General features: G+C 49.1%; 1 protein-coding gene across 1 annotated transcript in view; it reads left to right on the top strand.

Annotated features, from left to right (window-relative positions):
• The first annotated feature begins 3,861 nt into the window (after nt 1-3,861).
• lingo3a (leucine rich repeat and Ig domain containing 3a) overlaps nt 3,862-25,622 on the top strand; it is a 36,956-nt gene continuing 15,195 nt past the window's right edge. The window contains exons 1-2 of the mRNA XM_064330321.1: nt 3,862-4,122; nt 20,340-20,472. The gene's annotated coding sequence lies outside the window, so the exon portion shown is untranslated. The remainder of the gene's footprint in view (nt 4,123-20,339; nt 20,473-25,622) is intronic.

The raw sequence follows: 25,622 nt of genomic DNA, 5'->3' as shown, positions 1-25,622 counted from the left end.
ACTGGCCATAGCACGTTTTAATATTTCATTTGTTTAAATCCGAGCGCTGGGGGTGGGGTGCCGACTGGGCGCAGTGACAGGGCCGCAGCCGTTCCCGCCAGCACAGGAAGTGACACAGCACGGGAACAGGTGAGGTCTAGTATGAATTGAATTGAACTGCAGTCTGGTTCACACTGCGGGTGGAGCGAAAGCGTAGACGCCCTGGGGGGAGAGAAGAGAGGCGAGGGAATGAAACACAGAGGAAGGTGCTAGGGATGTGAGGAAGAAGGACGGGGAGGATGTGGCACGCGAGGTAGGGATGTGAGGAAGAAGGAGAGGGGAGGATGTGACATGCAAGGTAGGGATGTGAGGACGAAGGACAGGGGAGGATGTGACATGCAAGGTAGGGATGTGAGGAAGAAGGACGGGGGAGGATGTGACATGCAAGGTAGGGATGTGAGGAAGAAGGAGGGGGGAGGATGTGACATGCAAGGTAGGGATGTGAGGACGAAGGAGGGGGGAGGATGTGGCACGCAAGGTAGGGATGTGAGGAAGAAGGAGGGGCATGGATGTGACATGGCAGAAGAGACGACGATGTGACCACGGGAGATCTGAAGATGTGACCTTGGGGAGTTGAGGATGTGCCGCAAGGAGAGTTAAGGATGTGACAGAGGAAGAGTTAAAGATGTGAAACAGAATTATTGGTGTGAAATGGAGAGTTAAGGATGTGACACAGAAAGAGAAGAGGATGAGGATGTGGACACAGGGAGATAGGTGAGGAAGAGAAAATTGACACAGAGAGTGGTGAGGATGATGATGTGGACACTGAGAAAGGTGAGGAAGAGGATGTGACACACAGAGTGAAGTGAGAAAGAGGATGTGGAGACAGAGAGAGGTGAGGAGAGAGGATGTGACACACAGAGAGAAGTGAGGATGTGGACGTGGACACAGAGAGTGGTGAGGATGATGATGTGGACACTGAGAAAGGTGAGGAAGAGGATGTTACACACAGAGTGAAGTGAGAAAGAGGATGTGGGGACACAGAGTGGTAAGGAAGAGGATGTGACACACAGAGAGAAGTGAGGATGAGGACATGGACACAGAGAGTGGTGAGGAAGAGGATGCGACACAGAGAGTGCTGAGGAGGGAAGATGTGACAGAGAGAGAGATGAGGAAGAGGATGTGGACAGGGAGGGAGGTGAAGAAGAGGACGTGCACACACGGAGTGGTGAGGAAGAGGATGTGATATACAGAGAGAGGTGAGGAAGAGGACGTGGACACAGTGGTGAAGATGAGGATGTGACTCAAAAAGAGAGCTGAAGAAGAGGATGTGACACACAATGACTGGGCAGGACCAAAAGACAGGGGCGGTAAACAGAACCCCGCGCTGTTTCTGTGCCCTGCTGCTTTGTCTCAGTTCTGTCTAGTTCCTTCTTTCACGAGACAGAACGCATCATTGATCTCAGAGCGGCACAGACGCCGCTGCTCGGAACAATTTGATCACATTCGAGAAATTACCCCAGCTGCTCCTAATCCACAGAGCAGCACATCCATTATTAATCTTGCACAAAAATATAATTACTGGGTAGAAACCTGGCTGCTTTCTGTAAGTTTCCAGGCCGTGCGGTAGATAATAGAGCCGCAGGAAGATTAATCCTTCAGGAGTGAGCTGGCAACAGACAGACGGATTGCATGTCAGCATGATATAATTGCCTGAGTCTTTAAAACTCGTACTTCTCGCTCTCTCTCTCTCTCTCTCTCTCCCCCTCTTTCTCTTTGTCTCTCTATCTCCCTTGTTTGTTGAAGTCTTTTATTCTCCCCTTCTCTCATTCTGTTTAATCTGTGCTCCTGGGGGGAACGTCTGCTCCTGTGCGCATGAGTGTATGCATACTGTATGTGTGTGTGTGTGTGTGTGTGTGTGTGTGTGTGTGTGTGTGTGTGTGTGTGTGTGTGTCCCAGGACATTAATATGCCATGAGTGCATATGAGATGATAAGAATTCAGGCAGAATGGTGCCTCTGCGTCTATCCATTACCCAGGTCGCACTGGGGATCAGGGGGAAGCGGTTCATGCCGCATACGTGTGAATGACCCTACGGTGATTAATAGGGGCCGAACGGATATAAACTGCAGCTTTGCATTGTGGGACAGCGTGAGAGCACGCGTGGTCAGGAGTGGCAGCTATCTTGTGGCCCAGAGCAAGGGGAGGAGTGTGGAATGGCCGTCGGGATGTCCCACTGGGTGATCAGTGGAGGGGGCAGGGGGGAGGGGGAGGGCAGGTGGCTGGTGACCTTCCTGGCTTCAGGAAAGTCATCTCCTTCGCCTTCAAAGCTCAGTGGGACACTCCTTGGGACTCTCACTAAAGTGCCGCACTGTGATTGCAGGAAAAATGAAACACCCATGACTCAGATTTAACCCTTAGTTGATTTTCTTTTTTGGGAATTTTCTTTTTCACATTTTAAGTCATCGTTCCAGAACTCCACTGCCTTCAGTTATCAGCAGGGATTGTGACATCAGCATTAATAATGTTCAGTTAAGAACATTCTAAACACACGTTTGTGATGTCACATCTTAAAGGGTCCAAAGACAGATGAGTGAGAGAGAGAGGGGAGAGGGCTCCTCTGTCCCTTGTTCTTTCCTTGCAGCTCTTGCACGTTGCTGGTGGGGTAGTGATTCGATGCTGCTGTTGATATGCACATGATGAGGGATGAAATTTCGGCAACAAAAACATGATCCTCCCCCCGTTTTCCTTTAAAATTCCTGCCCTCTCACCTCTCGTGGTTGATTCAGAAAAAATCAGACTCTGAAGCACCATGTCTGTAATTCGCAGAAATTAATAGTAAATGCAATATTTATATTTGTTCAGTTCAAATGTTGATTTGATAATATTGATAGCATATAGACACATTTCACTGTAAATCTGTGTCTGTAATATGCAGTTATAGCACTCTGAGGCTTCTCCCTCCCCCATTTATAATCTTGTGTGACCTCCCCCCACCCCCTCGCTCCCCCATTGTTGTTTTTTTACTCTCACAATCGTATTTATCTGTCCTTCCTTTTATGTTCAGCCAGAACTCTGTCTTGATGGTGGGTATGGTGCTGGATGTATGAGGAGTGGAATTTTGGGGAAAAGGGAGTGTGAGAATAATGTTTACAACCACGGGAAATGTGCACCACGACATCACACATTTTAGACATGTACTCTTTTTGTTCAGAAGAGAAGAGTAAGCCTCAGGCTTCAGCAAATACTTATTTAATTTTCATACCCGCATCTTAACCGCACTGATCCCGTTTTTTTTTTCGTTTTTTTTCTTTTTCACACCTTTGATCCCTTTGCGCACTTGCGAGAGGATCCCTAAGACCCCCCTCGCCTTGTCAGCGGAGCGAGTTGTGAAGCTAAACGGCCAGTGCAGCCGAGGAGGCAGCAAAAGGCAGAAATACAGAGCAGCTCCAGCAGGCAGCAGCCCTGCTCTCCCTCTCTCTCCCTCTCTCACACACACACACACACACACACGCGCGCGCGCACACACACACGGGGGCGCAGACTCTGGTACAGAGAGAGAGAGAGACAGCGTGCGCGCGGTAGCCTCCCGCCGAACGCTGTCTTCTGGAGACAGCTGTCTTCTGCAGCCTGCCCGGAGACCACCCCCGGGCTCAATTTTGGAAGACAAAGGAGGGGGGGGGTGTAGGGAGGATTTTTGTTTTGTTTTTGGTCGCGTGAGTGTGTGTGTGCGCGCGTATGTGTGTGTGTGTGAGCGCGCGTTGTGTGTTGTGCAGGTAGAAGCGGTGGGACGCACGCAGGAGAGAGGCAGTGAGTGAAGGGGAGGAGGAAGGGAGTGGGGGGGGGGTTGGTGTGGGGTGGGGTGGGGTGGGGTGAGGGGGGGGTTTGAGATCGGTGCGCTGCGCGGCGGTACGAGGGAGCGGTGCGTTCAGTGAGGGAGGCGAAGTCGAGGAGCCAGGCTCGCCACGCAGTCCCGCACCCGCACCCGCTCCTGCACCCGCACCCGCGCCCGCACCCAGAGGAAGTGGGACGGACCCACGGACCCCCGGCACAGACCCACAGACGCCCCGGGACGCGCCGAGAGGAAGTGCCGAACGCGGACCCCAGGTGTGAGGAGAGGCAGCCGCCCCGGCTTCAGTCCCAGGTGAGTCCCGCTCACTCGCTCTCCGGGCGAACGAGCCCTGGAATGCATGCATCCCTCCCCCATACCGTTTAACGCAGGGGTACCACCTGACCGGCCAGGTGCCGAGACGGGGTAGGGGGGAAGTCTTCGGGGGGGGTAGTCTTTGGGCTTGGGGGAGTTTTGGGGGGGGGGGGGGGGATGGCAGCAGAAGCAGCAGCAGGAGCAGGAGCAGGAGCAGGGGACAGGAGCAGGAGCAGCAGCAGCAGCAGGAGAAAGGGACAGGGCAGTGCAGTGCAGACAGGACACCTGTGAACGTGCCCGCACTCGCCACCTGTTTACCGCGGCGCCCGCTCTGAGTCTGTGCCACCCTCCGGGCGCAGCCCCTGCGATTAGCGGAACTTAATTATCCCCCAACCCGCCGCTGGCGGAACGAGCCGCGTCGCTCGCATCGATCCGCGGACGAACGGTAAACGCCGAGACGCCGTCCACCCGCACCGTCCTGCGTGCTCCTCGTTCTACCTTTCGCCACCCCAACCCCCCCCCCCCCCACCCGGGCTGTCCCGTGATCCCCATCGCAATGTGACACCCGAAACTCGGAGAAGGGAACATGTTTTTTGGGGTGGGGGAAGGGAGGGAGGAACAGGATCCGGGGGGGGGGAGAACTTTTTCTCCCCAACCTCGTTCTGCTTCCAATTATAATTTGGCATGTTATTATGTTCCTTTCAGCTTTTCCTGGGGAGTACTTGAGCAGCGATGTAGGAAAAGGCTTCTTTTAGCTGTTGGAATGAATTTAGTGGATGATGCCTGCTTAAAAAAAAAAAAAAACGTATTCACAGTTGAAGATAATCTTGTGGGGGGTAAGCCTTTTACCCAGTCTCTGGCTACACAGATATTATGAGCCTTTGCTATGGCTATAAACCTGTCCTCAGTGCTCAAATGCGATGTTACAGCTCTAGTTCAGAGCTGGCTGCAGAGGGAGTGTTGCTGTAGTCGGGTTTCCAGTATGGATTTATTAGCGCTGTAAAAAAAAAAAAGCAGAACACTGTTTATCGTCAAGGGGGCACCAGCCTGGTAACACTGAGATCTGGAGATCAGAGGATCTAGGCAGGCTGTTGCTTACCGTGCTTTGGAGTAGCCAGTGCTGTTAGTGTGCTTTTACAGTGTCTACAGAACAGTGCTGTGAGTGTAACCAGAGTAGAACTGTATAGTACCGCTAGGACAGTACAGTTAGTAAGCTACAGAGTTGCTAGAATAGAATAATGTTATTGGTCAGCTACAGAGTAGCCAGAGTAGGACAGTACAGTTAGTTAGCTACAGAGTTGCTTGTGTAGAACAGTGTTGTTGGTCAGTTACAGAGTAGCTATAGTAGGACGGTACAGTTAGTAAGCTACAGATTTGCTAGAATAGAATAGTGTTGTTGGTCAGCTACAGAGTAGCCAGAGTAGGACAGTACAGTTAGTAAGCTACAGAGTTGCTAGAATAGAATAGTGTTGTTGGTCAGCTACAGAGTAGCCAGAGTAGGGCAGTACAGTTAGTAAGCTACAGAGTTGCTAGAATAGAATAGTGTTGTTGGTCAGTTACAGAGTAGCTAGAGTCGGACTGTACAGTTAGTAAGCTACGGATTTGCTAGAGTAGAACAGTGTTGATAGTGCACATTCTCACCCAGCCAGGGGCTGAACGCCCTGTTCAGGCCAGAGGAGATGGACCCGATGGAGCTCCTTGAGCATCTCCTGGTCAAACCAGGATTTGTACCCTAACAGAAAGCACTGTCTTATGCCAGCTAACCTGTAGCTCACTCTTTCTTACTCTTGTCCTTCCTCTGTAACGTGCATCTGTTGCAACACTCAATTATTTTCCACTTCAGCTGGAATGAAATCACGGTGAACATTGCAGTAGTGTCTATAGAATTCTCTCATGCAGTTGTACTAGTGGAGTGTGTGTAGCACCACACAGAAGAACATATATATATATTTTATTCGCTTCATTTTAGTTTCGTACCTTTTCTTTGTCGTGTAAACAGCATTCGCTTTTCGAATGTGTATCCTAAGTCTCAAGGAAGGTCATGCAGACAGGGATCTGGTCTTGACGGTCCGAGCCGAACGTGTCTTTGGCGAAAGAGGGCGGGCACGGTGGCATAGTGGTTAGCACTGTCGCCTCACAGCAAGAAGGTCCAGGGTTCGAATCTCGGCTTGGGGGCCTCTCTGTGCGGAGTTTGCATGTTCGCTCCCCGTGTTCGCGTGGGTTTACTCCGGGTACTCCGGTTTCCTCCCACACTCAAAAAGATGCATGCATGTTAGGTGCTTTCCTGCAGGTGCCCTTGACTAAGGGCACTTCCCTCAGAACTGGAGTTGGTCCCCAGGCGCAGCACGAGAGAAGCAGCTGCCCACTACTCCTAGGCAACCAAGGATGGGTCAAATGCAGAGGACAAATTACCCCACGGGTTCAATAAAGTATATCTTCTTCTTCTTCTTCTTCTTCCTTTGCGTCTTCCTTTCGGGCTCTAACAAGCTGTGACATTCGGCCGTGGAGTCGAGGTGGGGCGGCGTTGGTTTTCTCGCGAAGCTCTCAGCCCCTCGCGGACGAGCCCTCTCTCAGCCGTTCTGCGTTTCCCCCGCTTCCTCCGCGCTCGTGGAAACGCAGCGCTCGAGGAAGCGGGGGGCGTGTGCGGTTTTTGGCATCGGAGCTTAATTGGGTGACTTACGGCCCCCCCTGTCTTTAACGAGGCTCGAACGGTGACTTGGCGTTTCCTCTCTCAACGGCCCGGTGCCATTCTGATAAATTAACACGATGCCAGAAAACAGCATGAAGAAGCTGGTGAGGGAGAGAGAGAGGCAAAGAGAGAGAGAGAGAGTCAGACAGCCAGACACACACACACACACACGGAAAGAGAGACACACACGGAAAGAGACAAAGAGAGAGACAGTGGGAGAGACAGAAAGACAGAGATCGAGAGAGACAGAAAGCCAGACAGAGATAGAGACATAGATAGATAGAGTCACACAGACAGACAGAGACAGCAAAAGAGAGAGACAGAGAGTCAGACAGATACACACACACAGACACACACACAGCAAGATAGAGAGAGAGAGATAGAGAGAGCAAGAGCGAGACAGAGAGACAGAAACATAGTCTCTCTAGACTGAGTCACAGAGAGAAACAGAGACAGCAAGAGAGAGAGAGAGACAGAGAGAGACAGAGAGAGCGAGTAGAGGATCTCAGCAGCATTCTGTGCTCAAACCCTACCTTGCTGCAGCCATCTCCGTGTTGCATTGGGGCCAGGAAATACACAAAATACACAACCCCCCCCAGCTGAAAGCCATGATGGAGGCACTGAGACAGACACCATGGGGCAGTTAGACCCACAAGAACCCGCAGCTCCACCCATCCCCTGCAACCATACCTGAGAATACACTTAGAGTCTGATTCACCAATGATTGGTCATGATCTTTGCATTGCACCAATCACTGATCGCGTTATTAGTTTTGCGTGTGCTAAAAGGTTTTGCACACGCTAATGGTCTCGGTAAATCAGACCCTCAAGAGTCTGATTCTGTGAAGGGCGCCGTCCATTTTGTGGTCTTCAGGACCGCCCCTATAAATCTAGTCCTGCGGAGACGACAACTGCCCAGCTAGCTGTTGCCCTCCGGGTCACATAACAGTTGAAGGTCGCCAAATTACGCACTGCATCGGATCTTTACCCCGTCGCAAAATCCTCTATTAATTAAATTACCTCATCCAGAGGCGTCTGTAGAGGAAAAAAAAAAACGTAAGACGTTATTAAAGTCTGAGAGCTAACGCGAAACAAACAATGGCTCCCCCCCACCCCCTCCACAGGGAGGTTTAATCTCCCCTCCTGGGCCAGAGAGCTTAGCTGCCCTACGTGTACGTGTCTGAGTCAGGCAGGAAATCGTGTGGGCACAGGTGGCTGAGAGAGAGTTCATAATCTAGTCCGTCTCCACTCTCCGCGAACATTGTTTTTTTTCTTGGCTCCTGCTTTCGCACCGAAAGGGTCTTAAGGGCAGAACAGCCGAATCTTTTTTTTGTTATATTTGTTGTTGCACACGAGTGGGTTTGGGGCCTGAGAAATTTGGCCACCGGGCGGGCGCCACCAGCCTCTGAGCAGATGAGCCCTCTTCAAGTGTCCACAGGTCCGTGTTCCTGGTTTTCTGGAACGGGGGGATGGGGGCACGGGGGAGACGGCGGAGCTGGGGCGGGGGTGGGGGGGGGGATTGTCAACTTCCAGATCTTTAATTTTACCCCAATGTAGATCTGTTCTCTAGCCAGTTCTTCAATAAGTCATTCCACTTAAGGTTCAGCTTTTAGTCAAACAAGCAACCAGCTCCCTCCCCGGTGTCCTCTGATGTTCTGGATTTGAAGGCCTGGGGTTTCATTACCTGCCACAGAATCTGCCCAGACTTCCTAACGAAATCCCAAACTGTCAGCAGCCGGTATCAGATAAATTGAATTTTTAATGTTTGCTCAGAATAGCTTTCACGAGTCGGAAATACCGAGCCCTTTCCTCGTGGAGGCTTATGTAAGTGTCTCGGTGCTTGTGTAACTCCAGCTATACTCCTGGTTTAATGCAACGAGAGGTTGTTTGGCTATTGCTGGTTAGAAGCTCTCCGCTAATTGAATTATTTCACGCCCTCCATAAATGAACAAAAAAAAGATTGCGTGAAATGAATAGGGAAGGTACTGAGCTATATTTCAGTTCTCAAAAACAAAATGTTCTACTTCCAGAATGTTTCAGTGGAATTAACCAAGATAACACTTTTCCCCACATTGTGAATGTATTCCCTCCCTAAAAAAAAAAGTGTCACAAATATTAACACCCCCGTTTCCCGTTCTCCCCCCCCCCCCCCTCCATCCTCCACATAGAATCTTTCAAGATTCTTTGGTCCGTGACCATGCATTGCTGTATTCGATTCAAACCGCATTGTTTTTGATTCAGGTTCAAGTCTTGGCGACTAAAATTGGCACTGCAGAGCAATCATTTTGTGGTCAGCTAACCATTTCTTTGATTGATTTATGCATGGGATCGTCGTCTTGCCGAGAGATCGATTCGCAGCCAAGTTCCAAGCATTCTGGCAGAGGAAACCGGGTCTTTGGCCAAAATGTCTTGATAGATGCTGAAGTTTATGATTCCATCAATTTTAACAAGGACCAGGAGATGCAAAACAACCCCATAACTCTGAAGATCGGCCACAATATTTCCCTGTATGTATGACATTGTTTTTAACATGAGTCCTAACTCCAAATCCAGTGCTGGAGTACATGGCCAAAAAGCACAGTTTTGGTGTCATTTGACCATAACATCCGTTAATAATAATTGTGACATATACCTTGTCACAAAAAAAAGCCTGTTTAATAAAGTGTTTTTCTCCAAGCAATAATAATAGTAGTAGGGGCAGTTTGTGAATAGATATGTGAATTTCTAACCCATATCTCAATCAAGGCTATCACCAGATGTATATGAGGTTTAGCTAAATGGACTAAATGGTGTTGTATACACTGTTGAAAAGTGAGGTTTGTGACTCTCTTGTTCAGAATTGGTCAGTACTGTTCATAGCAGACTAGCAGAGCCCCTCTGAACCTGGTCTGCATGCAGAGCTGATTCTAGAGAGGGGGGAGGAGGGGCAGGGCGGCAGGCAGCTGGGGGGGGGCTCCTTGGCAGAAACTCCCTTGGGGTCCTTCAGGCAGACTTCCGCTGTCATCGTGTTACCGAAAAACTCCCAAAACTCAGCCCTCGGGGGGCCCCTCAGGCCTCCCGGCCCCAGGCAGCGGCCGGCCTCGACCGCGGGGACCGTGGACCTATCACACTCGCCTTTTGACAACACAGTAGAGCAATTTCAGTTTTCTGCAGCTGGATGCGCCGCTGAAGGGATTCAGGTCACGTGCCTCGCTCAAGGGTACGAACACCAGCGCTCTACACCATCTGTTCAGAACCCACGAGAACACACTGTCATCAAACACCTGCAGTGCAGGTAAAACTGTAGTTTCAAAATCCAAAAATTGCCGCGCAACAGTAGTTGTTGAGGTTTATCTGGTAAAGCTGTCATCTAAAACACTCTTTCCGCCCCCCCATATTTTTGACATGCACCATGTACAGCGATGAGATTAGGGAAATGGATCTATCTTCATACAGTTTTGTAACAAACGGATTCGTCGTAAAGTAAACAGTGCCCAGAAGAACGGGGGTCTCTAAAAGCGCAGGTGCGAACCTGACGTCTCCGTCGACAAACTCAAACTTCTCAAATTCCTCTTGCCTCTCATGTTTTGAAAGCACGGAGATCACACCATAAATCGGGAGGCTGCTGTGTTTCTGCTACTCCGCCTAGAAAATCAATAACTGTCATTTCTCAAGGCTGATGGAGCAGGGGGAGGCCTGTGTGCGCAAAGAGAGTTGCGCTCGGTGTTTGTATTCGCGCTTGAGAGGGGGAAAAAAAATAAAATAACGGAAAAGTGGAGCGTTTTCCATTTCGTTCGCTGCGTCGTTGCTCGGCGTGAAGTAACCGGGCTGATAATTGAATAAGGCAGCTGCTTCGAAAGCCAAAGTTAAATTAACGCGCCGAGAAAAGGGTATCGGAATATAAAGACGACGGTAAAAAGAAAGATATCTTCCAGTATGAGCGGAGTCGCCGAGGTTGGAGCGACTTCGACACGAAACGATTATGAGCTAGCGGAGAGGAGGAGGGAGAGTGGAGGGAGGAGAAGGGGGGAGGTTTGCGGTATCTGAGTCTTCCTCAGCGCAGTTCTCTCTGTGAGCAGCATACCATAGTAGGGATTAGCTCACTACGGGGGGAGAAAAACTGCACGTCTGACAGATCTACACCCACCCACCCACCCACCCGAAAGTGTCTTCTGTAAACTGCTTAACGTCGCTTGGTGGCGGTGCGTCTGCCGATACCTCTGCGTCAGCATTATCGACGAGCGTCGTATTTACACACGGAGAAAGGGCTTGTCTATTTCGTCTGTTTTCCTGGGTGATTTAAGTGTGTGAACTCGCTGCAGCGCTACGACTCGTCATCCAACGAAGAGACAGATGAGCAGGGGAGCAGGCACAGTCTGAATGGGGGGCCGGGGGGGAAGTTGTTCATTACAGGAGGGAGTTACGACAAATCCCTGTACCGCTCTCTCTTCAAGGTGGCGAGTGCCAGAGCAGAAATGAGCTGACTCCTGCTCCCAACGGGGAAGGATTTGAACAGCGCACCACCTTCACAGTGCCCCCACTGACAATTCCCCACCTGCCCAATCTCCCTCACCCCCCCTCCTCACCCCCCTCACCCAACACCAGCCCAACACCTTCTTGTTTCTCAGAGCAGAAATGAGCTGACTCCTGCTCCCAACGGGGAAGGATTTGAACAGCGCACCACCTTCACAGTGCCCCCACAGACAATTCCCCACCTGCCCAATCCCCCCTCACCCCCCTCACCCAACACCACCCCAACACCCTCTTGTTTCTCAGAGCAAAAATGAGCTGACTCCTGCTCCCAACGGGGAAGGATTTGAACAGCGCACCACCTTCACAGTGCCCCCACAGACAATTCCCCACCTGCCCAATCCCCCCTCACCCCCCTCACCCAACACCAGCCCAACACCCTCTCGTTTCTCTCGTCCAGAAGCGCCTCATCTAAAACAGCGGTACAGCCGATTACTTACCTCCGCGCTTAAATCGGTTTGGCAGGCAGCCCTCGTCTCCTGGTGGCCTGGCTCAATTACGGGCGCGCTCGTTTCTCCCTAATGGACGCGGAATGAGCTTTCGGCCTGGCCGGGACCCAACCCTGAGAGAGAGGGAGAGAGAGGGGGAGAGGGGGAGAGGGGAGAGGGAGAGAGAGGGGGAGAGGGGGAGAGAGAGAGTGAGAGAAAGAGAGAGGGAGAGAGGGAGAGAGAGAGAGAGAGAGAGAGGGAGAGAGGGAGAGAGAGAGAGAGTGAGAGAAAGAGAGAGGGCGAGAGGGAGAGAGAGAGAGAGGGAGAGAGGGAGAGAGAGAGAGAGAAATAACCGCGGTTCATAAACGAGATGCTCAAGGAGAAGTCGGGCAATCGCTCGCGCGCCGTCTAAAAAAGACCTCGCCGGCCTTCATCAGGATTTGATTCCGATTTATCCCATCATCGTTCGTAATGTTTACGATTAAGAGTAAGCCCGCAGAAGTGAACTGCCCCGCCTTAAGACGTGGGCTTGGCCTTTGACGACGGGGAAAAAAAAAAATATTATTCAGACGATGATCACAAGTTGTAACCGTGTCCCCTGATTTGCATCCTGCTGAGTCTGCATATCTCCCACCAGAGGCAGAATAATGAGCGAGATAATATTTGTAAGGCACCTACTTTGTGATTATGCACATGTACATACACTATTCTAAATATATATATTATGCAGATAGCGCTTTCCATGTATCTTTTAAAAAAAAAAAAGACTATAAGCTCACTTAGGAAAATGTAGCTGATGCATGTTGGGTAAACTGAAGCAGCTACTCACCTGTCCGTGAGGTTGCTTAATGTGCCATTTTCAATTCAGTTGATTCAGGAAATAATTTAAATTCAAATAGTAACAAATACGTTGCACAGAAGCACTCCAAACCTGAAGTCGGGCGAGCTGTTCATTTGCCAGTCTGTGTGCCAGCGGGAGATCTGTCTGTACTTCCTGCCAGTCAGGGGCAATTCCAGGATTTTTTAAAATGAGGTGGCACAGGGGGGACCAAGAACCAGTCGGGGGGGGGGGGGGCCATGGGAAATCACAAAATTCTATCAGAAATAAATACAGCGTTGAAAAACACTGGGCGCGATTTTCAGGCTCTTGTGAAGTGCCCTGTGCCCTAATACAGGTGGTATTACATGAAAAGTGGCGCTGCACAAGCAATGGCTGGGCATTGTCAGTTTGACAGTACTCTAGCCCAATGGGGTTGGGAGGGGGGCACCAGGGGGGCCAATCATATTTCGGGGGGGGGGGGGTGGTGCCACCCCGTGCCACCCCTTTAGATACACCCCTGCTGCCAGTGTCCTTTCCGGCTAACACAAAATGTTCCCACAGTGTTGTGGGAATGTTTTGTCGATGTTACAACATTGCCATTCGCTTGCAGCATAATCACTATGAGAACGTTTTTGTGTTAGCTGGGTTAGTCTTAATCTCCTTGTACTCCTTGGGGTTGTGTACAGAGCCCACACGCTTTAGGTTCTCAGGATCTTCGTTTCTTGCGTCAGCTGAAATCAAATCTGCGGTTTCTGGGGCATTTCCTCACAATCCGCGCATCCTCGGTTTGGCAGAATAGTTTGTCATTTAAAAAAAAAAATTCACTCGGACACCAATCGTGCTATTTTTAAAACCCGAGGGCCGCCAGAAGTCAGTCCTCGCTTCCTCTCTCTCTCCGAAAACCCCCCTCTCACGCGCAGTGTCTCCGCCGTTACTTCTGGGGAGTCGGTCAGTTTTCAGCCTGGCAATTTGAAGAAAAACGACAGTTTGGGCTACTGGCATTGCTTTACTTCCTGGATACAGTTTCAGTGTAATGCGTGCAGAATGTGTATGTTTGCGCGTGAGCAAGATGTGTACATTTCCTGCAATGTGTTTTTTTTCTGTCTGTATGCAGTATATATATATATATATATATATATATTGCAGTGTGTGAGAGAGAGAGAGTGCAAAATTAGTGGAGATCTGAATGTATACATTTGTGTACATTTCCTGCAATGTGTTTTTTTCTGTCTATATGCAGTATATATATATGTTTTGCAGTGTGTGAAAGAGAGAGAGTGTGGAGATCTGAATGAATGCTATGCTAATATACAGTACAGCCTGTGCGAGCGAGCTTCTTGCCGGAGATGATCGTTTGTAAGATCGTCACGCCGCGCCTGATCATGTACAGGGCCTCGCTGGCTAAAGGGCGCGGGCGTGGCCATTAACACCGCGCTAACGACCAGCAGTTCCGCATTTGTTGCCATGGCGAGCGTGTTACGCTCCGTCACACAGCGAGGTCAAAAATTAAACCCTGCCAAAGTCAAAGGGGGATCTGAATGTTTCTGTGTCCTGTTTATTCAAATATAGCACGCGGGGGGGGGAGCTATTCTATTCTGGTCTTCTGCAGAGGCATTGTGGGAGCTGCACCCAGCCCTGTCAGCTGGTGACCCCTTGCGATGAAGGGTTTTGTGTGTGTGTGTGTGTGTGAGAGTGTGTAAGAGTGAGAGAGGGAGAGAGAGACAGACCAAAAGAGGATAAGAGGGGGAGAGAGAGCGAAAGACAGAAAGAGGATAAGGGGGAAAGAGAGAGAGAGAGGGAGAGACCAAAAGAGGATAAGAGGAAGAAAGAGCGACAGACGAAGAGGAAGAAGAAAGAGAGAGAGAGAGGGAGAGACCAAAAGAGGATAAGATGGAGAGAGAAAGAGTGATAGACAGAAAGAGGATAAGGGGGGTAAAGAGAGAGAGAGAGAGAGAGAGTGATTCGAGAGAAGAAATGGGCCTCTGGGATAGTGTATCTAGCACTAGTCCTTGGTGTGGTGACCCTCCCCTTGGTGCTGGCCATAGCTGTCAGGACAAACTGGTCAAAACCATTACCAGTGAAAGAGGGTCTCACTCAGGCCAGTGTCCCCTGTCTCATTGTGCTGCCGGTATTACTGGGGTGCCACCTGCTGAAAGCGTGGTCACCTCACCTTGTCACTGAAACTAAAAACGAAGAGCTCAGTGACAGAGCAAATGGCAAAGAAAAACAAAAGCCAAGCCTGCATTACGTTGTGTTACAGTAAGCTACAAGTGCACAATTACGTGAGAACCTAAAGGCGTGTTTTCTGCAACCTCAACTGATAGAGATCTTTCTGGCTGTGCCAGAACGCCATGCGTGCTCAGTGGGTCCCCCCTGGAAACCATCGGTGTTCAGGGCCGTGTTTCCGAGGGGGGACAGCGTGTGCAGTACCGTACCGCACGCTGGCTCTGATTCAGCGGTCCCCACAGTCGGAATGTTCACGCTTGCTTCCGCTCCGCGTTCTTTTGGCCCGGATCCGGTTCCAGTTTTTTTGGAACGCGTCCGGTTGGAAAGCACCGCACCGCATAGCGTTACGCACACACGGACGGGCGGCTCGGTGACAGACTCCGGCGAGCCTAAGCCTAGCGCACCGCACCCTGCGGTGAGCACACATTCTTCCAAAAAGGCCGCTATCAGTCGTAGCTCGGCGTAGCTCACCGTAAGCTCGCTCTCAGGGATTTTCTGGGTGGAGTCGAGTAGAGAGCATTCCCGCTCCGCCCCCCTACCACCCCCCCATCACCCACCACAGCCCCCTCCCACACACTGTCTGCCGGCTCCGCCCATCTCGTCCCCCCGAGCTGCAAGTAATAGGCTCAGTGATTTTTTTTTTTTCTCTCCCCGCAAATGCGCCTTGAATTTAATGGAATGGAGCGGTTAACATTTTCCGCACATCAGCAGTGCCTTATGGGAGATTATTCATATTGAGACAGGATAGTCTTACTCCGGGGGGGGGTTTGGAATGAAGAAAATGGAATGAAAAGCTGTCAACCCCTTCTCCCACCCCCCCACTCACTTCCCTTCCCCCCCATTCCCCACTCACCCCCCCCCACTACCCACTCACCCCCTCCCACTCCCTCCCTCCTTCTCCCTCACTCCCCACTCACCCTCCTCCCCCTCCACTCTCACTGCCCCCCCCCACTCCCCACTTCCCCCTCTCCCCCACTCCCCACTCACCCCCTCCACCTCACTCCCATCACACGCTCCTACATCATAGGTTTCCGCTCAATATCTTGCTGACTCCGCATATACGTACCTGCAGCCCACTCAGTCTCTCCCTCCCCCTCTTTTTTTTATCGTTTAATCCCTCCATCCGCATGAGGACATGCGCTCCACGGCTCCTTCTGCTCCTTCCTTTATTGTCACATTCCCCCTCTTTTTTTTCCCTTTAGGTCTGTTTCCACGCCATTCCTCACTTTGAATCAACGCACTCGCCAGTCTTTTTTGCTCAGTCCCTAACCGACACTCTCTCTCTGCCGAATCTAACTTGCTGTTCTTTCCCTTTCAGATCCCTGCCCACGCTGTCCCTTCTCCTTGCATGTGGAGCGCCACCTTTCAGTTCCGACTCAAAGCAGAAAACCTCTCTATAGATATTTCACGCCTCCCTTTGGATGCATTTCTCCTTTGTTCTCCTGTTATCTCAGTGTGTCCTGTCCAATCTCCACCCTGCCGTTCTAATCTCACTCTCACTCTTTTTATTGGATATTTTTTTCTTGCACTCTCCTGCCCACTCTCTCCTGGTTGTTCTTCTCTCATGATTTGGGTGCTTTTAGCTGTCTCTCTCTCTCTCTCTCTCTCTCTCTCTCTCTGGCCTTCTGTTTTTTCGCTCTCCCTCTCTCTCTCTCTCTCTGTCTCTCTCTTCGGCCTTCTCTCTTTTTCTTTTTGCCTTTTTCTCTTGCTTGCTCTTTTTTTTTGCTCTCTCTTCCTGTCATCCTCTCTTTTAATCAGTCTCTCTCTCTCTGTCTGTCACTCTCTCTCTCTCTCTCTTTATCGCTGTTGTCTCAGACGGGATAGTTTATATTTTAATAAGGGGTCTTCTTGGCACTGCGTGCAGTGCTGTCACCAAAATATGATTAAAATCATTTCAGCAAATTAATTGTGTGCAATACAATTATACTATTTTTCATTTTCTTAAACCCCCTACGGAATCATGTGCCGATGATTTCTAGCCCTCCAAATTGCATTAGCAATCTGAATTACCACCTGCCTATCCAGCTTAATTTGGTCTCATCAAAGGCACTCCAGCATGAGCAGCAGCAGTTTATTCAAATAAACAAATTATGCCTGGTGTCAGCAAAAATGACCCTAGCGGGGCCACTATGGGAGGCGTCCAATCAACAGGTCGCCATAAGGTGCCGGTGATGCCGTCAGTCGTGGTGGGAGCCATAGCTGTTTGAGATTTGAACTGAAACCCATGTGTGTTTTCCACGAAATACAGCAACGGGAACGGTCCCAGGAAGCACCTGAGTACTGTGTGGAATTAGTGTGATTCAAGCCCAACCCCAACCCTAACCCTAACCGCAAGCTAATCTCACTGAAGTCACTATTACAAGAGTGCTCTGTTCGCATAAAGCAGGGCAGCCCAACTCATCTACCGTCCTGTAGGTTTTCACTCTAACCCTAACGATGCACTCAACAGCTAGAGATCTTGATTGAGTTGCCATTACATTACATTACATTACATTACAGGGATTTAGCAGACACTCTTATCCAGAGTAACTTGCACAACTTTTACATAGCGTTCACATTGCATCCATTTATACAGCTGGACATATAATGCAGGTTGTACCTCGCACCTGTTAAGCACCTTGCTCAAGGGTGCAACGGCAGTGCTCGACTGGGAATCGAACCAGTGAGTCGCAAGACCAGCTCCTTACCCGTTATACTACACTGCCGCCCCATGTGCTATGTAATCTGGATAAGTAGGATCAAGTGGGCCAAATTAGGGGTGGAATGAAAACTCATTCGGACGGTAGACCTCTCCAGAAACAGGGTTGGGCAGCCCTGCTCTAGCTGGTGAATGAGGTGTGGCTTTGTTGGGGCTGGAGTGAAACCCAACAGGACGGTAGAACTCCAGGAACAGGGTTGTGCAGCCTTGCTGTAGCTGGTGAATGAGGTGCGCTTTGTTGGGGCTGGAGTGAAACCCAACAGGACGGCAGATCTCTCCAGGAACAGGGTTGGGCAGCCCTGCCGTAAAGAAAAGACGGCAGGGCTCCTGATTGTCCCGCACCAGTCCTTCCAAAAGTGCGGTTGAGTTGCCCGGGGTTGAGTTGGGTCAGGAAGGAACCCATAAGGAACGGAGTGTAGCACAGTGGGTAAGGAACTGGGCTTGTAACCGAAAGGTCGCAGGTTCGATTCCCTGGTAAGGACACTGCCGTTGGTACCCTTGAGCAAGGTACTTAACCGAAATTGCTTCAGTATATATCCAGCTGTATAAATGGATACAATATAAAATGCTATGTAAAAGTTGTGTAAGTCGCTCTGGAGAAGAGCGTCTGCTAAATGCCTGTAATGTAATAATGTAACATGCAAATTACAGCTTTATGTAACTGGCTTGCCATTGTCATTCATGTCGACGTTCATTTCCATCGACTTCCATTGACAGGCGAATGAAAGGCTGCACTTGTGAAACACTCTGCATTCATCATGATGGGCACACAGTTTCTTTGACTTGTCAGTGTGCTGAAAGCTTTGAGATTCAATATTTTGAAATTGAGTCGAGCTGCAGTTTAAATTAGAGGTTTTAGAAAATGTGAAACTGAAGAAAAAAACATTTTTTGCCAAAAAATCACTCATGGAGGGAGAGAGAGAAAGAGAGAGCGAGAGAGAGGGAGAGAGAGATTTGGGAACGCTTGACCTATATTTTTCCTTTTCTTACCATCAGAGCATTGAGTGGATGAGACTGCAGGAAACAAAGTTATTTTAAAAAATAAGGAGTGTCCCGTGGTGACTGACTGTGCTTGCAATGTGAACGATCAAGGTTACGATTAATAAAGGATGAACGGGAATCCTGTTCCACTGCAGTGGGATGCTCTGCAGGCTACAGGTGGACCATGATACAGCCCTTCCATTATATTACATCACATCACTGGCATTTAACAGACGCTCTTATCCAGAGCGACTTGCATAGCATTTACCAACCATTCATATTGCCGGATATATCCTGAAGCAACAACGCTGGTTATGTACCGTACTCAAGGGCACAGCTGACAGTGTCCTACCTGGGAATCGAACCCGTGACCTGTTAAGTTACAAGACTTAGTTACCCGCAAGTCATGGGAACGTGATACAAAATAATTCCCTGGATCAGCACCGCTGCAACAATAGGTTGTGAGGGTACTGGCATCAAAGGGCACGAGAGAGGGGGTGTTTTTTTTGTAAAGGTGAACATCCCGCTTCTGCACTGAACGGTCTCGTGCTACAGCTGGCCGAGCCCCATTAGTCACACCTGAGTCTGCGGGCCTTATTATGGGCTAGAATATTCGGCTCAATGTTAAGCCCGAGATGAGGCTCATTAATCCGGTAAGGGGCGGCTGAGAGTTTGGTGGGGGAGGAGGGGGGGGTGGGGAAGTCTAATCTCCCCCTCTAAAGCAGAAGTGCCTTTAAGGACAGTTAGAGCAGGGGGGATGTACTCATAAGCTCGTTTTTTTTTTTTTGGCTCTCGAAAGCTGAGCCTGCTCCTCTTGATAAATTCCGGCTGCCTGGCCTTGCCTGGCCCCCCCCCCTCGTCCCGTTCCAGGGATCAGAAAATGGATCGGACAGCTATTACACCACACTTAAAGGAGTGTGGGAAACTGAAAAAGGTGGCTGCTCTGCCCTTGGGGTTAGGGGTGGGAAGGGGGTGGGGTGGGGTGGGGTGTGGGGGTGGGGGGTGGGAGTGTTCTGTCACAGAGAGGCTCTGGTTAGCAGACTCTGGGTGAGGCTGGGTTGTGGGGGTTGGGGTGGGGGTCTCTGTCCAGAGCAGTTGGTTAGCGACTCTGGTGGCTGGGTGTGGGGTTGGGGGGTGGGTGTTCTGTCCAGAGCAGTTCTGGTTAGCAGACTCTGGGTGAGGCTGGGTGTGGGGTTGTGGGGGTGGGGGTGTTCTGTCACAGAGAGCTCTGGTTAGCAGACTCTGGGTGAGGCTGGGTTGTGGGTGTGGGGTTGGGGTGGGGGTGTTCTGTCCCAGAGCAGTTCTGGTTAGCAGACTCTGGGTGAGGCTGGGTTGTGGGGGTTGTGGGGGTGGGGGTGTTCTGTCACAGAGCAGTTCTGGTTAGCAGACTCTGGGTGAGGCTGGGTTTGCATGACCGAGCTCCTGGTGGAAACCAGGCCAGGGCACTCCAGGGCTCCATGAGTAATTATCTCAGGTGTGGAAGATTACACATACGGGCCCACTCATGCAATTTGTCTTCCTGGTACTCTCCAGGCGAAAAGATAACTCTGCAGATAAATTCAGAACATATATATCATGTATACACTATATTCTGAAAAGAAAAAAAGTACCTTTTTCTGGAATACACCTTTGCTCGATATGTATATATGTGTGTATATATATACATATCGAGCAAATGTCATATGCATAATCATATATGCGTGTGTGTGCAATAAAGTACATAAAGAATTGGAAAATGTATTAAAAACTATACTGAATAAATATTGTTGAACCTGTATGCATTACATTACATTATAGGCGTTTAGCAGATGAAGATTTTTCCACAGTTTTGACTGTTCTTTGCTTTCTTCTGTCTCCTGTCGTGCAGTGCACCGTGACTCGGGCGTAGTCACCCAATCACAGCCGACCGAGGACAAGGGCCCTCCTCCTGCGCAGCCAATCGGATCTCTCCGCAGCAGACCACGCTACTCTGTGCGCCAGGGGCCGCTGTGGCAGATCAGGTAAAGCCGTCCTCCCTCCAGCCAGCCAGAGGGCGCTGTGTGTAATTTCCACAGTCAAGCCTCTTCCTGTGCTAACACTTCCTTTGCAGCGGTGCCATTGGCCGAGGGTGTTGAGGGTAATGATATGCGTAGCCTCACTTTAGAAGGAACCTTATTGAACTGTGAGCTGGATTGAGTTGACACTCCGATCTGAGATAAGTCTAACCTAACTTCTAGGGATGTGCTTTGTTGATAATCCGATGGTCAGCTGCATGTTCTTGTGGATCATTATCTTGTGTTGGTGCTGCTCCGTTTGAAAGCGGCAGTTCAAGCTGGCTCAACTGTCGACACAATCCTTTGCCTGACTGTAGGACAGTGGTGCCAAATCATGTGTAGTGGAGACTCCAGAGCATGCAGGTTACTTCACCTGCTGATTTCACTAATTATTACCCTCCCGTCTGCTCGAAGGTGAAATCCACGCGTGTCGGGATTGGTTTGGAATAAAAACCTGCATACCCTCCGCTGTTTGTGTCCCACGATTTGGCACCACTGCTGTAGGAGCATCTTGGGGTAAAGACCATGACATGTGCAGTACCACACCCCCAGGGGGCGCCCACGTGCTGCCAGTGCTGACTCTTATAGGCACTCTAGCAGGACGTCGCAATCTTACACGAAAACGGGCAGGTGTGGGCGTAGGTATTTGTTTCAGCCTACCGCTACGACACCTGATTCACCTCATCAAGGTTTTGATTAAAAGACCACGATTAGTTAAGTAGTTGAGTGAGGTGTCGTAGTGTTGGGCTAAAACAAAAACTTGCACCCACGCCGGCCCTTTCTGGATAAGATTGGACACCCCTGTGCTCTAGCAACTGAGGATGGAAGGTTTATTCTTTCAGCTCACCCTCTCCACGAGGAAGTTTTTATTTTCTCTGTAAGACAAGAGGGTGCATTGCTGCCAAAGTTGTCATGAAATGGCTTGGGGTGGGGTGGGGTGGGGGGGTGGGGAGCGGGATTGCAGGGGCAGGGGCGGGGGGGGGGTGTTTTAAAAAAGAGGCTTGAGCTGTCAGTGCTCATCTTTCACAGTCTTCCTCACGAGAAGAGACCGGGTTGTTGGCGGCAAAGTCGACACCATGTATTTGGACAAGAAGTGTGACTGGATCGAATGCAATACGGCTTCTGACTGTGCAGGAGATTCAGCCTCCATAGACAAGCACAGCAGCTAGAGTTTAGCTATGTGGGGGGAGCTAGCCTGCTTATCAGCTATGAGGTACAGCAGCTCATGAACACGTGGACGGAGTGTAGTACAGTGGGTAAGGAACTGGGCTTGTAACCGAAAGGTCGCAGGTTCGATTCCCGGGTAAGGACACTGCCGTTGTACCCTTGAGCAAGGTACTTACGAATGCTCAGTGATATATCAGCTGTATTAATGGATACAATGTAAATGCTATGTAAGTTGTGTAGTCGTCTGTAAGAGCTCTGCTAAATGCCTGTAATGTAATGTAACACGTTCAGGTTGTGTTTTCTGTGTCTGCCTGTATGGCGTCACGAGAGAGCAAATGTATTCCGCCAAGTGTGAAATAGACCGTTGGTGTTTATGTAACACCAGAAAGTGTAGCGCATCAGCGGTAATTTTCAGGTTGCTCGTTAGGAGAAACAGGGATTGGCGCAACTCGGTGTGCAGAAACGTTTCCCTCGCAGATCTCGATTTTTAACTGGCCGAGTGCAGAAGTCTGGGCCCCAAAACGAGAAGAGAAAATTGGAGTGAAACCTGCGCGCTTATTTTCTCCTGAATATTCGACGGTGCGCTGACCTAATGTGGTGATATAAAAATAGCGGAGGCCTGCACTCTTGTTTGCAGACAACAAAAGTCTGATTTATTGCACAGATGTTTTCTCCCATTAGGGCATCATCAGTGCTGTCACATCAGTCTAAATTAGGCTGACCAGACGTCCTTCTTTTTTTTACCCAGACATTTAATCTTTTTGGGACTGAAAACAATACATATAATATAATCTAATACGCAGTCTAAATGAAGCCACCATAATCTAAACGAACAGCACATCTTCTGTTAGTTTTCTGCCTTTATTATTGCTTGTTTAGGTGAGGTTTCCACAGTGGTTCACTCATGAGAAGGACAAGGAAAGAGCAAAGCAAAATCAGAGAGAATAACCGTTTTATCAGAGCTTGTAGGGTCCACTTCCTCCTCCTAGTAGATGACCAATGAGAGAAGAGGAAACTGTAGGGGGCGTAGCAGTGTACTGTAGTGTAGTGGTTAAGGAACTGGGCTTGTAACCAAATGGCTGTTGGTTTGATTCCCAGGTAGAACACTGCTGTTGTAGCCTTGTGCGAATTTGCTTCACTATATAAATCCAGCTGTTTATGGAGTGACTAGATACTACTGTATCTAAAAGAAGAAAAAAATTATAAGTTGTGTAAAGTTGCGCTCTAGATACGAGTATCTGTAATATAAAGAGGCAATCTATTTTCTTTATATCTGTATTTATATGTTTACATTATTTAAAAAATAAAACCAAAATTTTGCGCTCACAGCTTTCAAATGCATGCCCGGTAGCGTCTGTAAACCGTGTCTGTAAACTACAATGCAAACTGACGGTTCACTAGGACTAAGAACATGCTCTGTGAGTTGCCATGGGGACTATCACGCATCACACACACGGTCACATGTCACATGTCACATGTGCAGCCCTGCAACAGACTAAAGCATGGGGCCCAAATGAAAAGTGCTGTATCATTTGATGAATAAATCACACAAAGAGGGCCAGATTATATATTCCACAGCGTTTCTTTTCTTTGTGTGTTTTTATTTATTTATTTATTTATTTATTTATTTATTTTTTTACTGTTGTGGAGAGTCCATTCAGCCGCTGAAAGGATCGGGTGATCCCTGTTTTGTCCTGGGGTAACTGGAGACGAGGCCCATAATATATTGCGGATTGGCACCCCCTGCATTGGCGGTGGTTGGCATCGGTTTCAGCGGCACCATGTGGGCACGGTCTGCACCTGGAACAATCTGCCGCAGAGCCTTTACATTCAACCCACACTCCCTGGCCTCTTCCTTTATACTTTTTTTCAGAGCTGCTTGATAGTCTAGCACTGTTCTGTCTTTTCTTTTAACCTACAATTAAATGGAAATGACATTTCTGGCTGTATTAATAATTCAAATCTTAATTTTTCCCCCCTATCACATCGAGATCTTTTTTTTTTTTTTTGGGTCACATTTAATACTCAAGTCGTCTGGATATGTGAACTACGTGATTAAAGAATGCAGACTCTATCGAAACCTGACCCTCAGGAAACTCAAACCTTTGAATGAGGATAGATTGGGCTGTAATTAAAAGTATAGAATTACATTTTATAACTGACTTTGGGGCACTCTACTCCATAACTGCAATCCGTTTAATGCAAAATGCAATCAGCGCGTTTCCTGTTCTTACCGCTCAATCAAGAGATATTGAGGGATTTTTCCTTTCAGTCTGTCACATATTGCAAACTCAACTAAAATAGCTTATCTACATTATTTTTTCTTATCACTAAAAAGTCAATTTTTTTTTTCATATTTATTGCTTAGAATCATATCGTACATACATAATACGAAGAGGCAATCTATTTTCTCTATATCTATATTTATATGTCTACGCTCTTTGAAAAAAAAAAAGTAACCATTTTGTGCTCACGGCTTTCAAATGCACGCCTGTAACCTCGCATACAAAACGATTCGCAGCTCTGTGTGCTGTGGACCTGTGATTGGTTAAATTTCGCCCTGTGACGAGCCACTGTCAATCACAGCCTTTTCTTATCCTCGCAATTCACATTTTTATCCAAAAATATATAAAAACATGCCTGAATGCCTTCAGCACATTGCAGTTCCCTTCCCTTCGGGGGCTGTTCATTGTTTATCCTAGAAACGAAGTCTGGCTCAGCAGTGTTGACGGCTAATTAAGAACCCGTTTAATTAACGACTAACAAGCGACAACAAATTTCTCAAATGCAAATAAGTTCCGTAACAATTCGTGAAATCATTTCGTGAGACCAGTGGAAAACAATTTCAAAACTCTTATGATTTTATTGCTTTTAATATGCGGAAAGGGGAACGCTTTCGTACGCAAAACTGAAACGCGTGGACCGATATCGCCCTTCTGGTCTCTGGCCTAATCCTGCTTACAGAGCTCCTCAGAAGTCCAGCCAGGGGGAAAAATCGCCACTTGCTTTCTACAGCTGGACTGCGATAACGAACTAGACGAGATCTTTTTTTGTGAAAGGGACACGGTTGCGTTGTAATCTTGAGAAGAGCATAGTGTGGAAGAACAGCGCAACTTGTGGGGAAATAGTTCTCTACTCTCAATCCCCCCCCCCCCCCCCCCCCCAGCCGCCGTGCGGGGAGGTTCTGTCCGTGGCGGACCGAGAGTTTTGGAGGTCTCTGGGTCTGCGTGCCCCCTGGGTTGTTCTGAACTGGGAGGCTGTTACAGCAGATTCTGCAGTGCTGTCATATGGTCTCATTCCTGCTTTATGAGACCGTCATATGGTCTCCTTCCTCCTCTTTATCCTTTCCTCCTCCCCCTCTCATGTTCTGTAGTTGTTTTTTTTTCTTGGAGTGACCCCAGTGGGGTCAGGTCAGAGGGTGGCTTTGGGGTCCAGGGCTGTTGATGTGCTGTTGGTTGCCAAAGAAACCCACCCACATGTACCCACGCATGTAATGAACACATGCCTATAGGCCCACCGTCCCAAACATTGGTGCATACATGCCCATATACCCTTAAACACGTATGAACACATACACGTGCAACTGAACCAACCAACCCACACGTGCACGCATAAACACACAGGCATTTACCCAGCAGTGACTCATTAACACGTGCACATACTGCTCGCATGCCTGAATTCAGCCAATCGCCTCTCATTCACCCAAAATGCTCTGTTGCAGCAAAATGTCTGGACGGGTGATCACTTTGATCAAGACGTTGTTTTGCATCCGACAGGCACGGCACGCTGGATCTGGGCCTCTGCAGATGTTCTCTGCGCACAGTTAATTGCGCTCGCTAAAATATTCATAGAGATGAATCTGATATGTTTGTTTGAATTAGGCCACCGGCAGGAGATCTCGCTTATTGTCGAACGCCGCTAGTCCTTCTCGTGAGTGTTATTGCTGTATA

The sequence above is a fragment of the Anguilla rostrata genome, chromosome 4 (genome assembly GCF_018555375.3).
Source record: "Anguilla rostrata isolate EN2019 chromosome 4, ASM1855537v3, whole genome shotgun sequence".
Lineage (NCBI taxonomy): Eukaryota > Metazoa > Chordata > Actinopteri > Anguilliformes > Anguillidae > Anguilla > Anguilla rostrata.
The sequence above is the reverse complement of the archived record's forward strand: the minus strand, read 5'-3'. Positions and strand labels throughout refer to the sequence as shown.